Raw genomic sequence first — 18,536 nt, 5'->3', positions numbered from 1 at the left:
TGGTATTTCTTTGGCTCAATCTTTACTGATTAAAGTTTCATTTCCCTAGATGTCAAATGAGTGCCTGGGAATAAGTGATTTCTAAGATTCCTTCCCGTTCTACGTTCAAATGATTTTACTTTACAATTTTGCTTTAGGCAAGACACTTTAATTTACTATGAGAAGACATATCGAAATTGTATTTGGGGTTTTTAACATATTACTAGGAATCCTGATTTTTAATTAGTTAGACCAGTGATTTTCAACTGCTGTTCCATGCACCTGTTCACCAAAAATTTTGTGTCAATCTGCAAAAGAGTTAACCCACCTTGATGTTGTATGAAAATTATGGACCCAGTAATCGTAGTTGAATTTGCTTAGGCCCAGGGTAATTTCTGCCCTAGTGGTCTCCAGAATAATTCTGTTTTCACCAGGCTCCAAGTGTAAAAAAGGTTGAAAACCACTTAGTTATGCAACAGCCTAGAAATTTAGATTACTGTCTGTGTTTTGATGTTGCCAGTAGAGGCCTCTACTTTAGTAATAAATTCCATCAACTCTTACATAATCAAAATGTGCTTGTTTCTTGAGAAAAGTTAAAGCATTTATGTGATATGTTTTCCTCTTTTTTTGAACCCTCAGCCCAAATTTGAAAAATTTTAAACCAGTTCTGAGAAAAACTAAAATCAACATAACTATATTATTTTTTCTTCTTCTTTGCTGGTAGCATAAGAAGCCCCTCTGATGGAATAGCACTAAAATAACAAAAACAGATAGCGATTCCTGAGAGATGTCAGTCCTTTCCTTGCTTTTAGAATATATCTTGCAGACAATCTCCAATTTTGCAAGATTTGTTTTTTCTTCCTGCTTAACCTTGAATTCCTTGATAGCCCTTTTTAAGGCCATTTGATATAGGACTGTGCTTATCAAAGAGAGAGCTGCTGTTTTCTATCCCAAGTATCTCTCTCCACACACTATGTCCATGTGTTGTCATCCTATTACCCTTCTCTCCCACTCACCATGCCATCAGTCTTTTACTGTTTTCACCAGTGATTTCAAATCCTGAATGACCCAGTATGCTTACTGAAAACAAGGTCTTTGGTTAGTCCAATGGACGGCAGTCCGTCTCCCTCTGCTGTGTAATTCCACAGCTGGTGACACACATGTTGTACTACCAGGGAGAGCTTCTGCCTGCATTACCACTTGTATCCTTACTGAGGCCACTGTGACCACTGTGTTCTCTCTCAGAGATGTAATGAACAGTTTTATGGCCCTGGAAAAAAATGAGGCACCAGAATGCAACTCAATTCTGACAGCTCTTTCCACGTTTTCTCTTGTCATTTTCTTGGGGCAACCAAGGGAAACAAATATCTAGAAGTCACAAGTTTTCTCTTTGATGCTGTCCTCTGACTTTGGCAGAGAGAGTCTAGAGTGGACTCTTTTTTCAAGAAAGAGCTCAAAAAGCTTCATCTGTCTCCTTGAATCCCATGAGCACATCAGAGCTGTCATGAGCAAACGTGGAACAATTACTCCAGAGTCACAGTTTTGATATCTGAACTCATGTGCTTATATTATGTGCCACCCCAAATGCCCAGCTTTCCTGAAGGAGGGGCATCTCCTTCAAGTCTATACTCAGCCCTGATCTTTTAAAATCTATGCAGATATGAGACCCATTCAACCAACTAAGATCTCCTTTGTCCTGAGCTGTCCTCAAATACCAGATTTTACATTTATGTAGTTTACTGATGTAATTTAAACAAAGGAACTGTTATGCACATACATTTCTCTTGGAAAGTTGAGCCCAAGAGCGTAATTTCTCCTTTACTTATTTATGCTTATTTTTAAGAATGTGTTATGCCCTGGCTAGTGGCTCAGTAGATAGAGCATTGACCTGGAGTATGGATGTCCCAGGTTAGATTCCTGGTCAGGGCACACAGGAGAAGCAACCATCTGCTTCTCTTCTTCTCCTTCTCCCTCTCCCCCTTATCTACCTTCCCTCCCACAGCCAATGGCTCAGTGGTTTGAGCATGGCCCTGAGTGCTTATAGTTCCATGGAGCACAACAGCCTCAGGCACTAAAAATAGCTTGAGCCTCAAGCATTGGCCACAGATGGGGTTCTGGGTGGATCCTGGTTGGGGCACATGTAGGAGTTTGTCTCACTATCTCCCCTCATCTCACCTAAAAAAAAGTGTTATTACCAAACAGTATATTTCATAGGTGGAAAATCTGAAAGGATAAAATAATCATAATACCTTGGTCTAAAACATGTGCAGGAAGGACAGTGCAAATATATTGGTACATATTGATTAACTTTCATACAGTTACTAATTTTTGTTTGAAATGTTACTTGATTTTAATAAAATGTTCAGTCTAATTGGAGAAGATATGCTAACTCTACCCAACTTCAGTGTCTACTTTGCAAAATTAATTAGAAATGTGCTAGTGTGACTTGGTGAGATGTGGTTATATTTGATGAACTTGAGATGGGAAATTTTCTTTTGTTTCTTTTAAGCAAGATTCAATAAATGCCACTTAACTAGGGCAGACTTGATCATGAAAGTTGCTGAATTGGGAAACCAATTAAGTCTAATGATAATTAGCATGCACTGCTGCTTAATTGGGATAGTAGGTGATCCATTGAGTTGCTAACAGTGAAGGTAATTAAATGATTTAAATGATGCTCTTGCAGGATAAGAAATAAAGTCTTAGGCCCTGGCTGGTTGGCTCAGTGGTAGAGCATCGGCCTGGCGTGCAGGAGTCCCAGGTTCAATTCCCGGCCAGGGCACACAGGAGAAGCGCCCATCTGCTTCTCCCCCCCCCCCTTTTTCTCAGTCTCTCTCTTCCCTTCCCGCAGTCAAGGCTCCATTGGAGCAAAGTTGGCCTGGGTGCTGAGAATGGCTCTATGGCCTCTGCCTCAGGAGCTAGAATGGCTCTGGTTGCAACAGAGCGACACCCCAGATGGGCAGAGCATCGCCCCCTGGTAGGCGTGCCAGGTAGATCCTGGTCAGGCGCATGCAGGAGTCTGTCTGACTGCCTCCCCGTTTCCAACTTCAGAAAAACACACACACACACAAAAAGAAATAAAGTCTTCTTGATACTTTAAAGACTGAAGGCAATTTATTTCCTCTCTTGATCATGTTACTGCTGGTTGAGAAAAACTTAATTTCTAAATGATGTCTTCAAAAGTTCTACTTAGAAAGGATCTTTTTATGAGTATTTCTTTTTTTCTTTCCTCTCTCTCCCTTTCTCTCAATGTATTGACAAGAAATGAAATTCTTGAAAATTTAAAGAATGGCACAGAGAGTCTGAGTGATTTCTTCTGAGTAGCCACCAGTAGTGACTGGACAAGGATAAAAACATAAGACTTAAATATTTATCCCTGGTAATTCAGCACTAGGCGTTCATAAGGGTGTTTGTCCCTTGGCAGCCAGGTTCAGAGAGGCTCAGTGGGGCAAAGGGATGAGGTTGCCTGGGACTCCAAGGACTTGCTTTCAGCTCTGCCGCTACCCCACAGTGGTAAGACTTTTGCAGCTCTGGACTTCAGGTGCCCATTTTATTAAACAGAGGACTGGGACTAAATAGTCAACATGACCCCTTCCAGATGTAAATGTAAAGATAATTCAGTTCAGAGGCATTATTTAAAAATTGTTGTAATTGATTTCAGCTATATTATAAAGCTACCTTCATCGACATGGTATGCTACTGGCATAAATACAGACAAATAGGCCAATGAAACAGAACTGAAGTAAAGGGAAACAAAGACATTAATTTGAAAATATATCTACACCCTATCTTCATAGCAGCATTCTTTACAGTAGTCAAGACATGGAAACAACCTAAGCGCCGGGTGCTTTTTATAAGGTTGGGCAAAAGGTGGTCTGGGTATTTGGTCTGGGTATTCATGGAACAAATTTCATCTGTGCTGTGAAAAAAGCAAAATCCATGGCAAGGTAAAGAAGCTGAAAATGATACTCCGAATGAGGACAGCCTGAAAAATACAGGGTGGGGCAAAAGTAGGTTTACATTTGTGAGTATATGAAGTACAGAGTTTATTGTGTTATTATTTATTAATTGTTGTATTAGCTATTATTATTATTAACCTACTTTTGATCATGCCTGTATATGGAAATGAAACTTAAAATGAAAGTATAAGAAAATGAGAGATGTTAGGCTACATGAAAGAGAAAAACTGGGTTAAGGCAATGATGTAGGACATGTCATACTTCCCAGGAACCATGCAGGACATGAGAGTTGAATAACCTTGGACCTGGCATTTGGAAAAATTGGGAATGGAGAAATCAGACTCTGTTGGCAACTGTGTCCTAAAGATAAATAAGAATAGCTGTTATTAGTGGGATCTGCTCAAATTTGTTTTGACTAAGATATGAATTTAAGATATTAGGTCAAAAACTAGTTTATCTCGGCCCTGGCCAGTTGGCTCAGCAGTAGTAGAGCATCAGCCCAGCATGTGGAAGTCCTGGGTTCGATTCCTAGTCATGGCACACAGGAGAAGCACCCATTTGCTTCTCCATCCCTTCCCCTCTTCTTTCTCTCTACCTCTCTCTTCCCCTCCTGCAGCCAAGGTTCTATTGGAGCAAAGTTGGACTGGGTGCTGAGGATGGCTCCATGGCCTCCACCTCAGGCACCAGAGTGGCTCCGGCCAGAATGGAGCAATACCCCAGATGAGCAGAGCATCGCCCCCTGGTGGGCATGCCGGGTGGATCCCTGTTGGGCGCATGTGGGAGTCTGTCTCTCTGCCTCCCCGCTACTAATTTTGGAAAAATATAAAACAAACAAACAAAAAATCTAGTTTATCTGTACTTTTCCTACAAGTGTCAGCATAACACCAAGCGTTTAGAACAAGACACTTAATCATAATAGAAATGTGATGATTAAATGTATGGAAGCCAGTCTCCCCTAGCTTTTCCTTTACTTTCTTTCTTAATTTCTCTTTTGGTTCATTATTCACACATCTCTTCAAAGTAACATCACCATCCATTCCAGACCAGTGATGACCCATGATTATACTTGAAATACTCTCCAAATTTGCAGAATCCTATACTGTCTTTTAAACTTGCCAATAATTTAAATGTCTCACTGATCTGCTAACTGTAAATTCTATTTAAATGTTTATTTTTAAGTCACAATATAGAGATAAATACCATAGCAATATATACAAACACATATATACACATAGAGGTAAGATAATCTCATATTTTGAAAATAACACATTATGTATTTGATTAAGTATGTATTTTTAAAAAGTTATTTTGCTTCACCTACTAGTTACATCCTAGTTTAAAGCGAGTGAAAGGGCAGTTTTAGTTTATTTTTCTTTGTGTTATTACCTGCAGGCATGTAAAAAGTCAGTGAAATGTTGCCAACTACAGTTTGAGGAAATACATTCGATTTATTTAAGAGTAAGTCAGCAAACCAGTGGTCAAAAAATTGCCAGTGGACTGCTTCAAGTTCAGAAACCATTGCCTTTGCAGAAAAAGTGTTGGTGATCATATATCCAACAGAAACATGACGACAGTGGCCCAGAGTGGAAGTGACATGAATTCCAAACTCCACTGCAGAATTTGTCTATGTCTTTCTCTTTTTACATTTTGTAATATGAAACCTATTTATTAACTGATTTTTCTTATTACTTATTTTATGACTCATACAGTCCTTGAAGAAAGGTAGCTTTGGTGGACAGACTTTGTGAACATTTTCTTCATTAAGACAAAAGAAACTCTGCCTCTGGAATTAAGGGCCCTACTCTAAGTAAATCAGCATTACCTCCCTGGAGTGTGTTCTTTGTTGTCGCTGGGGAAGTGCAGGCAGGCACACAGGGAACAGAACTTTGGGGAAACTACAGAAGACTCTCTATCTAGCTCAGCTCCTGCACCAGTGGGAAAAAATGGTTCACCCCAGCTCCTGCTTTGATGACCTTTATACTCTGAATGCTTCACCGCTTGATTAAAAAAGTGCTCATGCTTAAAGGCTGATCGCTGATGGGGTTTACAATAAGGCACAAACACACAGAGAGATTTATTGGAGGTACTTTACGTAACCATTCAGAAATATAATTTTATTTGAGAAGTTACTAGAGGCCAGAATGACAACTGCTCTGTGACTCCCTGGTAAGTTTTCCAAATCAGTTCATGTGAAAATCAAATTGCACCTGAGCAAATATTGAAGGGTATAGCAAAAGGAAGGGATAGCTTTCATTTTGAAACCACAAATATTACAATAACCTGTGCACATATTTTAGGAAAACATTTTTTTAAATGTGAATTCACTTTGCATGAAATTGCTGGATACATTTTGTTGGTACGGATAACCTGAGTTGTTCTTTCACAAGTATAGCCTCCAGGAGAATTAGGATGTCACTGCTCACAGCAAAATAAGTTTGAAGAAGAGCTCATCTTATGTTTTGCCAACTACTAGCATTTTGATATCACTTTACAACATGATGATAGACAAACGCAATCAAGAAATTGATAAAAGTGCTATAAAATAGAAAACCATAAAATAAGCCAATATTTTAGAATTGATAATAATAATAATAGCTACATGTATTGAGTTTTTAAAGTTCCGGGCAGCATTCAAAGAGCTGTACTTGGTTTTCATCACTTAATCTTCGCAATAGTTCTGTGAGTTAGATATACTTATTACACCATTGCTTCAAGGAAACAGAAGCACAAGAGAGATCAACTCCCTTATTCAATGTTATATAGACATGATAACATTAGGATCCAAACTGAGGCAGTCTGACTCTGAAAGCCTGTCTCTTAAGCCACACATGACACAACCTCTTTAAATGTACTTAGTTGTAAATGCAGTTTGCCTTACTAACCGGAGATGGCAAAGTTTATGTTTTTAGGAATTTGTCCATTTTATTTAGGTTATTTAATTTGTTTACATACAATTGTTCATAGTACTCCCTTTTATAGTACACTCATACTTTTTATTTCTGATCTTATTTGAGTTCTTAGGTGGATACCAATATTTTCTAAAAGTTTCTTAGGTGATTTTAATGAGCAAGCATGTATAAGATTTGCTGGTATAAGAAATTCTTGCCAGAAGTACTTAATGGCATTTCCTTAATTCAATATTTAGGTTTTAGATGGAAAAATTCTTGTATAGAATACCTGTAATGCAAAAATAATACTATTGTATGGGATTGGTCAGTAAAAATGGTAAGTTGGAATTTTAATGCTGGGTTTCTCTTTTCCTTTTGGTGATCTGGTTCCCTCACAATAAATGACTACTTGTTATTTGTGGTATGACAAGGTAGTTAATAAATTAGTTTGTATTGAATAAGTAAAGAATACAATTAATACATGCACTAAAAAAAAAACTGACAAGAGACAAGAGAACCAAACAAATATCAAAGTTAATTTATAAAACTTTCATCTCTAATACTCTTAAGTTTACTTTCTAAAGTTTCCTTGTTATTACCTCTTCATTCCTAGAACTACCAAGACAAAATTTCTCAAGAAAGTCCAACATCTGTATTTTATCTAATCTAACATACTATTAATTAATTTTAAGATATAATAACTTTTAATATTTTAATAAAATTTTCTTAACTGACTCTACCAATAAAGATTATGACATAGTATCAATTGTAAAGCACATTCTAATTTGAAAGATATTAAAATATAAAAATAAACAACTTAGGATAAATAAAATATGCAATTTTTTCTTTATCTCCACAGAAGTATAAATTAATGGGGACAAAATAACCCAAGACCCAATATATTTAATTAATGGGTTATTTGCTGATGTGAATAATTTATGTCACAGGAAGCTTACAATTATTTGGCTAATCTTGACTGTGTACCAATTTATACGGGCTAGTAGAATTTTGCTATAAGAGTTAAGGGAGCACAAGAGATAAGTTCTTGATTTCTCTTCCAGTGTTTTAAATATGAATTCAATATAGGTTTAAAGCTGAAGAGTTTACTAGCTAAATGAAGACATGTATGTTCAATAGAAATGACACTCAAACCATGTCTGTTCCTCTAGATCAGTGGTAGTCAACCTGGTCCCTACCGCCCACTAGTGGGCATTCCCGCTTTCATGGTGGGCAGTAGCGGAGCAACCAAAGTATAAATAAAAAGATAGATTTAACTATAGTAAGTTGTTTCATAAAGATTTATTCTGCCAAACAGCAAAAATCCAACATAAAGTACTTGGTAAGTAATTATTATTATATGCTTTAACTTGCTGTAACTCTGCTTTATAAATTTTATAAAGTAAAGTTACTTCCCTACTTTATAAATCACCATTACTGTGGAACCGGTGGGCGGTTAGAAAATTTTACTACTAACTAACAGAGATACAAAAGTGGGTGGCGGTAGGTATAAAAAGGTTAACTACCCCCTGCTCTAGATTGTTATTCTTGCCAAGTAGTATTTGTTTTGTCCAGAACGGGATGTAGCCAGTTCATCTTAGTTCAAGCCTCTGTCTCACTTGTGCTGAGAAAGCAGACAAAATGTAGCATAAAAGTAAGATAAAACAGTCAGACCATGATTCTGAATCCACTCCCATCCTAGTGGTCTTTTTCAACCAAATGCAGTGTGAAGGTCTCTGCCATATTAGTTGGGAATTTGGTGGGGTCAGAGGAGGGAATTCAGAGTAGAAAAGGTACACATTAAAATGCCCCAAGAAGAATTCTGAAAGATGATAAATATCTGAGGTCCAAACAAATGAAATGACCTACCAAGTTTTATGGCAGTGGTTGAAGCTTAGAACTCAGGTCAAGAGACTTGAAGAAAATAAGACAACTTTGACTCATTTGCTTCTTCTCAGTACAATTTTTTCTTGTAACATATGAATCCTGTGAAGATTTTTAAAAAGTTTTCTCATATAACATGCAACCCACACCCTTTTTTTCCTCATTTAAAAATGTAAAAAGCTCCTTTAAATAGAACATGCTTTGTCAACTCCAAGATAGACAAAGGATTAAATTTAAAAACAAACAAACAAATCAGCTGCTTTTTGATACTTAAGAGTGAAGAAGCAGCAAGCTAGTAAAATTCCTTCTTTAGACATGTTTAGCTGCTCCTAAACTTCTCCTTTATTATCTAATAGTTTTCTTCTCTGGGGCTGGGGCATCAGGTTATTGCCTTCCTCCCTGACCTCTCAATCTTATGAGGAGGCAGCAGTGACTGACATGCACTCTATTTGAGTCCTCACAAATTATCCTCCTCCCACTGTTTTCCCAACACAGACATAAAAACTCATAGTTATACATGCAGCCTTTTAGTTTCGCTTTTCAATTTTAGAATGTGATTCTTTCCAACTTACCATTGATACAATCATAAAAATGCATGAAATGGAGTCAAAGGAGCTGAAAGTAAAAGTAACCAATTATCTGCAGAGGTTTTTATGGAAAGAAAAATAATTCTTCGTCATGGAGCAGATAGGTCAGAAGAAAACATCAGTGTTTATGCAGACTTCTGGAAATGGAACCCTGAATTGCCAAAGTAAGGTTGAGGAAGAGCAAAGCTAGAGGCATATATTCCTTGATTTCAAATATTACAAAACTGTAATAATCAAAATAATGCAGTATTGAGAAAAAACAGACACATATATCAATGGAACACAGTAGAGAGCCCAGAAATAGATCCACGCATATATGGTCCATTAATTTATGACAAAGTAGCCAGGAAGGGGAAAAGGAGAATCTTTTCAACAATGTTAGGAAACTGAGCAGCCACATGCAAAAAAATAAAGCCAGACCACTATCTTACACCATACACAAAAATTAATTCAGAATGGATTAAAGACTTGAATGTAAGAGCTGAAACCATAAAATTCCTAGAACAAAACATAAATGGTAAACTCTTTGATATTATTAGTCTTAGCAATATGTTTTATTTAGATTTAACACCAAAAGCAAAGTGAGTGGGATTACATCAAATTAAAAAGCTTCTGCACAGAAAAGGAAATCATCAACAAAGTGAAAATGAAACTTAATAAATGAGAGAATATATTTGCAAAGTATGTTTTATAAAAGACTAATATTCAAAATATATAAAGAATTCTTATAACTCATAGCAAATACAAAAAGAAAAAGAAAACACAATTAATTTAAAAATGAGCAGGAAATCTGAATAGTCATTTTCCAAAGAGGTTAACAGGTATATGAAAAAATGTTCAACATCATTAGTCATCAGGGAATGAAAAAAACCCATGATATCATCTCATACCCGTTAGAGTAGCTACTATCAAAAAAGACAAGAAATAAAAAATGTTGGCTAGGATGTGGAGAAAGGGAAACTCTTGTGTACTATATAGCCACTATAAAAAATAGTACAGAGCATCCTCAAATAATTAAAAATAGAACTATAATGTGATTCAGCAATTTTACTTCTGGGTATTTATCTAAGAAAAAAACAGTAACTTATAAAGACAAATGCATCCCATGTTCACTGCAGCATTATTTAACACAGTTAAGATAAGGAAACAACCTAAGTGTCCATCAGTGAGTGAGTGTATAAATACACACACACACACACACACACACACACACACAGGATAATATTCAGCCATAAAAAATGAAATGCTATTTACAACATAGATGGACTTTGTAGACATTATACTAAGTGATACAAGTCAGACAAAGATAAATACTGTATGATCTTAATATGTGAAATTTGAAAAAATAAAACTAAGCTATTATATACAGAGAACAGGTTGGTGGTTGCCAGAGCAGGGAGTGGAGTCATTAAAATGGGTGAAGGAAGTCAAAAGTACAAAGTTCCAGGTATAAAATAAACAAGTCATGGAAATGTTATGTTCAGGATGGCAACTATAGTAAATAATACTGTATTGCATATTTGACAGTTGTGAGGAGAAATATTTCAAAAGAAAATATTTTTTGATATTTTCAAAAATATCATCACAAGAAAATATTTTATAACTATATAGGGTGACATGTTAACTAAACTTATTTTGTATATATTTTCACAATATATACAAATATCAATCAATATGTTGTACATCTGAAACTAATCTAATGTTTTATGTTAATTATACCTAAATAAAAAAGAATCAGTTCTTGTGCAGACTCCTGAGCAGGGAACTTAAAGTCTCCTCACTATTCACATTCCACCAACTCTTTGAATTTCCTCCTTGCTTATTCCCCATATTCAAACCTCAGAACTTCTCTTTTCACAGACATATCACAGATTAAAACTGCAAGTTCTTTAAGGTGGAACAAGGCAGAGAGAGACTAATTTAGAATATATGTCTTTTATATTATAAGTAAAATATGACATACTGTATTAGGATTATATGGAAAAGGCAATAAAATATGAGACAAAAATGTCTTGCAGAGGGAAAGATACATATAGTCAAACCAAAATTACAAAAGCCCTAAAATTCAAGTTTGAAGCAATTCAGAGTAGAATCACTGTAGCAGAAAATGAAGATAAGAATTATAATGGGCAAAGAGTGAAGATTTCTATTATTTATATCCATCTCAAACATTTAAAAATAGAGACATAATGATCAACAACATATTTTTTGAACCAAAACATATAATAAAATGGAGGGAAAAAATGGTCATAGAAAATAATGATGAGAAAATAATTATTGATAAGAAAATCCAGTTAATATATGCTGCATAATTTATCTTTTATAAAGTTTTAAAGATCTTGCAATACCTGCATAGAGAAATATATATTTTTTAATTAAAAAAATCAAGATTGCATCATTTTTCCTTACCATGCTGAATGACAGAAGATAATGGCAAAATTTCAGCAGGGTTTTGAGAAAAATGAGATTGTGACCCTAAACCTAAATGTTTTGGTTTACTCTCTACTCAAATCAGGCCCTGAGTCAAAACCCTGAGAACAAGCAATTTATTTGAGAGGCTTGGGGAACACCAGGACAGTGGGAAGTGACACAAAAAGTCAAGGAAAGTAGCCAGTAGGATGTGAATTATGAAGGCAGCCAACACTGAAGTTAACTGAATTTGGAAACATTAGGAAACAATACAAGAACATTTGGTCCTAAATCTTTGACCTTGGATTTGGCAATGAATTCTTAGAGATGAAAAATACACAAGCAGCAAAAGAAAAAATAAATAAATTAGTCTTAGTGAAAATTAAAAACTTTTGTTCGTTAAAAAAAAAAAATCAAGAAAATAAAAATACATTCTATAGAAGAGGAGAAAATATTTTTAAATCATATATCTGGTAAGTGTCTAGTACCCAGAACATATCCTATAAAGAACTCTTGCATTAGCCCTGGCCTGTTGGCTCAGTAGTAGAGCGTCAGCCTGTAGTGCAGAAGTCCCGGGTTCGATTCCCGGCCAGGGCACACAGGAGAAGCGCCCAACCCCTCCCCCTCTCCTTCCTCTCTGTCTCTCTCTTCCCCTCCCGCAGCCAGGGCTCCATTGGAGCAGAGTTGGCCCGGGCGCTGAGGATGGCTCTATGGCCTCTGCCTCAGGCACTGTAATGATTCTGGTTGCAGCAGAGCGAAGCCCCAGATGGGCAGAGCATTGTCCCCTGGTGGGCATGCTAGATGGATCCCGGTCGGGAGCATGTGGGAGTTTGTCTGACTGCCTCCCTGTTTCCAACTTCAGAAAAAATATGAAAAATAAAAATTAAAAAAAAAAAAAAAGAACTCTTGCAAGTGAACCACAAAAAGACAAACATTAAAAAATGGGCAGAGAACTTGATTAGACATTTCTCCAAAGAAGATATATGACTAGCCGGTAAGTTCACGAAAAAAAATAAAATGCTCAACATATTTAATCATTGGAGAAATGCAAATCAGAGCCACAAGAAACCACTTCGCACTTATTAGTATGTCTAGAATTAAAAAAGAAAGCATAAAGTAACTAGTGTTGGCAAAGATGTGGAATCTCTTCACATTGCTGATAGGAATGTAAAATGGAACAGTTTGGCAGTTCCTCAAAAAATGAAAATAGAACTGCCACATGACCCAGCAATTCTGCAATTAGGCATATACTCAAAATCATTGAAAACATGTATGCAAACAAAGACTTGTCCATGAATGTTCACAAAAGCATTATTCACAATAGCCAAAAAGTGGAAATAAATCAAACTTACATCAACTGATAAATAGACAAAGCATTTTATATCTATTCCAAGGAATACTTGTCATTCATAGAAATGAAATACTGATATGTGTTATAACATGGATGAATCTCAAAAACATGGTCAGTGAAAAAAACCAGGCACAAAAAATCATGTATTATATGATTTCATTTATATGAAGTATTCAGAATGGGTAAATTCATAGAGACAGAAAGCAGATTACTGGTTGTCAGGGCCTGTAGGGAAAATGAAATGAGGCATGACTGCTTAATGGGTACAGAGTTTCCTTTTGGAGTGATGAAAATATTTTGAACAGAGATATTGGTTACACAATATTGTGAGTGTACTAAATACCACTGCATTCCAACTTTAAATAGCTAATTCTATTTATGTTCATTTTGCTTCAACAAAAATTAAAAATATATGCTTCAGAATTATTCCATTTGAAGGGTGAAGAAGCTGAGACATTTCCCATCCTATCTTGTGTCCATCGTTAATCACTGATTGAGAGCATCTCTCTGGTGTTGTTGATTCCCTAGCCTACTGCATAAGCAAAGGAAGAAGGCTTTCTGTGGCTTTTGAGAAACCCCTTGGGCACAGAGATGCAGACCCTCGCAGGTGGAAAGTGTCTGCAGCATACTGGAAATACATGGTCTGAGGGATATGATAGGCACTGACAGCAAATGCTGTACTCACTGCGGTATCATTCATATGTCATTTCAAATTATTTAAAGATTCAGATTACATATTACTCAAAATACATTCTAGCTATGAATGCCATGAACTGTAAGTTTAATGCAAGAAAGGAGAAATAGCAGTAAACACATAAAAATGTGTCCAAATACCAGTATCTAGTGACAAATTTAAATTCAAAATAAAAATTAACTTTAAAAATAAGGTTATTTAAATATTAAATGCCAAATTAACTCAGTAGTGTCAGCATTTTTGGTTGTTATCTCAGATATAGTCAACATGATCAAAAAGAAAGAGTAGGAATAAATCAAAGTGAAACTATATTAAATTATTTTTAATACAAAGTGGTATTTAAAAGTTATACTATATTCCAAATGTAAATTCAAAAAATATATAAACATAAAAGCAAAATAAAATATAATCTTAGGTTATATTTTAATAAAGTTTGAAATAAAAACATACTCTCCTGTTCACAGCTGATGAAGTCAGTTCTTCATAGCCACAGACTGAAATGATGAATCTTATGGAAACCAAGGATGAGAATGCACTGGGGCCTAAAACACGCATCAGATACCGAGTGTCAAATGCCTTAGAAATACACCTAGTTTCACCTTTGCTCTCCTCTTCATGATAAATTCTTCTCTATTTCTGCTAATATTCTCTAATACTCCTTTTCATTAGCTTTATCCCTTTTATTTTTCAAGCTTTTTAGGAAACATTGTGTGGATAAACCTAAATTAGTGGCCTGCCCCAAACACAAACACCTCTTGGGATTGAGCTCAGTGGCACAGTGATGACCACTTCCTAAGGTGGACATACCTACGTAATTGATTGTCCTTTCATCCTGAACATGCAATCAGAAATCACTTAATCTTCGAATATCAATATTGTATGATATTTAAATATTTTTAATGTATCTAATGTTATCTAAGTAGGCATTGCTTTTATTGCTTAGAACTTATCAAACTTAATGCATGAACTAATGTAGCCTCCTTTCTGCCTAATATTACAACAAAACAAAATTCAAGCTAGCTTGATCCTAATCAAACTACCCATGCTAAGCGATTTTGCTCCTAGGCACTTCAGTTTATCACAGGCCCACCTGTGATGTTGTCAATAACTTTCCCACAACCAACCAGGAAATTTCTATGATCCCACTTTCAGTAACAGGATGACCTGACTAGTGGTGCTGGTAACTCTGGGAAATGCCACATTTTATCGGGATTATAAATTATATTCCACACAAAGACCTCTTGAAGTCATACAGCCCAATGCAGTGGTTTGTTGACTACTTGGAAACTAAGATCTGATAAAATTCAATGGATGGCATTTTCACAGGCAGACAGTGACAAGCCTGCACAGCATAGTTGTTAAAGAACCTAAAACACTATCTCATTAGTGTTGGGCAAACAATGAGAATTCAACCTATATATAAGAGTTGTGCAAAGGGGCTCTATCTTCTTCCATCTTAAAATTATGAACTAAGCAAGACATCCTATGATTTGCCAGAAACTGCTAGCAAATGGTTAATCAAGTGGTGTGAACTCTCAGTCTTTAGGAAGGCAATAATAATATTAAGCATGCTGATAACAATGACACATAGACTTAAGAAAGCAACATCTAAGCAGATACTTGAAAGGTCACAAGAATCAAGTCAGATGAAAAGGAAGGGAAAATGTGTCTGTGTTGAAGGGCATTTGGTATGCACTTCATAGAGGATAAAGCTCAATATATAGAACATAAATATAGAATTGTGGTATGGCTGGATGAAAAAGTAGTGAAAAATAAGAAGTATCGTTCTGGTCTGCAGAAAGCTGCCTTCTTGCAAGGTGGGGGTTGGGGGGAAGTAGGAGGTGGGTACTAATTGCATCATGAAGACGCCCCTCTCATGACCTCAACTAACCTTAATTAAATAAAAACCCCACCTCCAAATACCATCACACTGGTGGTTAGGACTTCAACCTATGAATTTGAGAGGATATAAATATTCAATCCACTACACACATATATTTATGCACACAAACTACTAAAGTGTTAACAATGGTTCACATCTAAGACAACAACTGAAAGTCCACAATAGGTTCTAACCAAGGTTAGAACACAATAGGTTCTAAGGAAGGTTTGCTTCCTTGTCATCAAAAGCATGTCTTCTTAGCCTATTTCTGTATTTATGCTACTGCATTACCACACACATCTACTGCTCACAAAAACTAGGGGATATTTCAATGCTTCATATTTAGAAGCTGTAACATCCCACTCTGAGATCAATTTTCTTTGAATAAACAAACTCTTTTGTTATAGTATAGACAAACCTTTTTCACAATGATTGCAATGTTATATGAAAGATCGTATCAATTTCTTAAAAGCATTTTTTTTAACTTTATTATTTGTATACAAAGCTAAGGTCATATGGCATAGATGTTAAGAACATGGATTCAAAAGTCAGGTTTTCTGGGTTCAGTTTCCAGTATATTGTTAGTAGTATTGTAACATAGACAAGCAAGTTAATCTATCAATGCAATTATCTCATATCCATAAAATGAGGGAAATACCCATAAATACTTCACTGACATAGAAAATCAATAAGTTCACATGTGTAAAGCACTTAGAAGTGTCGGCATATATGAAGTACCTAATAAATGTCTTCAGTCACTACTATTACCATATTTGATCATAATTTCTATTTCTAAAAAAACATTTAGCACCTTCTAGACTGTTTACATTAGCTATTTGTTATTGTTATTTTTCAATTGTATCTGTTCTCTGCCAGGATAGCTAGTTTTAGAGTTTAACTATCTCTCTTCTCAGGTACCTGACTGACAAATCTTCTGTGAAAAATATCTTTCCTGGTTTACATGCCTGTATTTTATTCCATGACAGTTTACCATTTTCTTTTCATAAGCCATAATATTTCATCCTAATCTTTGATGACTATATAGAGTTATTCATTCTCTTTTGAAATTCTTTTAAAAGTCATTACATTTCACTAAAAAAGTTCCTTCTTTTATTCCTTCTTTGCTTCTTCCCTCCTCTCCTCCCTCCCTTCATGCCTCTTTCCTTCCCTCCCAAATCTTTCACTTATTATCCATTCTTGACTTTAACTTTTAAAAATTCTTCAATTTGCAATTTTATGTGGCCTTGTCTTATTTCTATGTGTATTCACAGAACGTGATTGTAGTCATTGGGCCTGGCAAATCCTGGCAAATGCTTCATCACACAAGCTTGCAGCTATGATGCAGTGGAAAGAACATTATACAAGAAGTCAGGACATCTGTGATCACATCTGAGGCTCTTCTGGGTATAACTTGTGCAAGTCACATAACTTCACAAAGTAATTTTTCCCTCTAAGAGATGAGAGAATACACCTGGAGATCTTTAATGTACCATTCAGTTTGGAAATACTTTGACTATAGGAAGACAGCATATGTCCAGGGTCAACTTTACTTGCACTGAGTTCTGAACCCCAGGACAGGAAAGTATCAATGTTATTTAACCCTATTCTATAGTGTTAATAACAAGATTGCTAAAATTTGCTATGCCTATAAGTTATACTCGCTTTTGTTGAAATATGGGAGGGGTTGCTACTGTAGCTTATATTTTAAATGGTGGGTGTGAAATAGCTAAATGGTAAAATCTTAATACCTTTCACTGCTACAACCAGCAAATTATCTTGCAAAGGGTTCCTCCCAGCCCAAGAATGATGCTTTCACTGAGAGAGAAGGTACGTTGATAATTAAAAGATATTTTATTTCATTTACAACCACCTTAATGATTACCAAGCTTATTCTTGATGCTCATTTCTACTTAGCAAACTTGTAATTTTCTAACTAGAACAGAGGACCTTTTCAAAAAGTTATCCATATTTGCCCTTGTTGCTCAGTAATGGAATCGCCTTCAGAAAGGTTTTCTTTCCCTTTCCCTGATTAGGCTATGCTCAAATGAAGGAGCTGTCCAGATAAGCTTTATGAAGTGTTTTCTTTCTCCCTTTTTGTCATAGACAAAATTTGATCAGTGTTCAAAAAGCTTTTTTTTTTTTTTTCACTTTTCAAAATTGTGTGGGTTGAAATATTCTCCATGCTGTCAAGCTCTTCATGACTAATAAATGTTGCCTGTATTAAGTCTTCTAATTATCTTGAAGCTTTTGGATTTTAGAGCCAGCAATTTCATTATTTTACCATCTGCCAAAGAGTGTTTTTGGCAGGGTTTCCTTTTTTTTTTTTTTTTTTTTTTTTGTATTTTTTCTGAAGCTGGAAAGGGGAGACAGTCAGACAGACTCTCGCATGCGCCGGACCCGGATCCACCCGGCACGCCCACCAGGGGCGACGCTCTGCCCACCAGGGGGCGAAGCTCGGCCCCTCCGGGTCGCTCCACCGCGACCAGAGCCACTCCAGCGTCTGGGGCAGAGGCCAAGGAGCCATTCCCAGCGACCGGGCCATCCCCGCTCCAATGGAGCCCCGGCTGCGGGAGGGGAAGAGAGAGACAGAGAAGAAGGAGGGGGGCGGTGCAGAGAAGCAAATGGGCACCTCTCCCATGTGCCCTGGCTGAGAATCGAACCCAGGCACCCCCCGCATGCCAGGCCGACGCTCCACCGCCGAGCCAACCGGCCAGGGCCTTGGCAGGGTTTAGAAGAAAGATAGGCAATGTGGATGAAGATTTGTCTAATTAAATACTAAGCCCAAGTATAAAAATATTACTATGGAGTGTTGCTTAAGCGAACCTAAGACCTCATTCAGTCCTTCTAGGGCCATAGTGAATTTAAGTGCTTCCCATGCCTAACCACTGACCATGCCATTCACACCA

General features: G+C 36.4%; 1 non-coding gene across 1 annotated transcript; it reads left to right on the top strand.

Annotated features, from left to right (window-relative positions):
- Positions 1-12,224: 12,224 nt before the first annotated feature.
- Positions 12,225-12,300, top strand: TRNAY-GUA (transfer RNA tyrosine (anticodon GUA)). The gene has a single exon. It is a non-coding gene; the product is annotated as a tRNA-Tyr (tRNA).
- Positions 12,301-18,536: the final 6,236 nt, after the last annotated feature.

Source organism: Saccopteryx leptura, chromosome 3, assembly GCF_036850995.1.
Source record: "Saccopteryx leptura isolate mSacLep1 chromosome 3, mSacLep1_pri_phased_curated, whole genome shotgun sequence".
Taxonomy (NCBI): Eukaryota; Metazoa; Chordata; class Mammalia; order Chiroptera; family Emballonuridae; genus Saccopteryx; species Saccopteryx leptura.
Note: the sequence above shows the minus strand (reverse complement) of the source record. Positions and strands in the feature narration are given on the sequence as shown.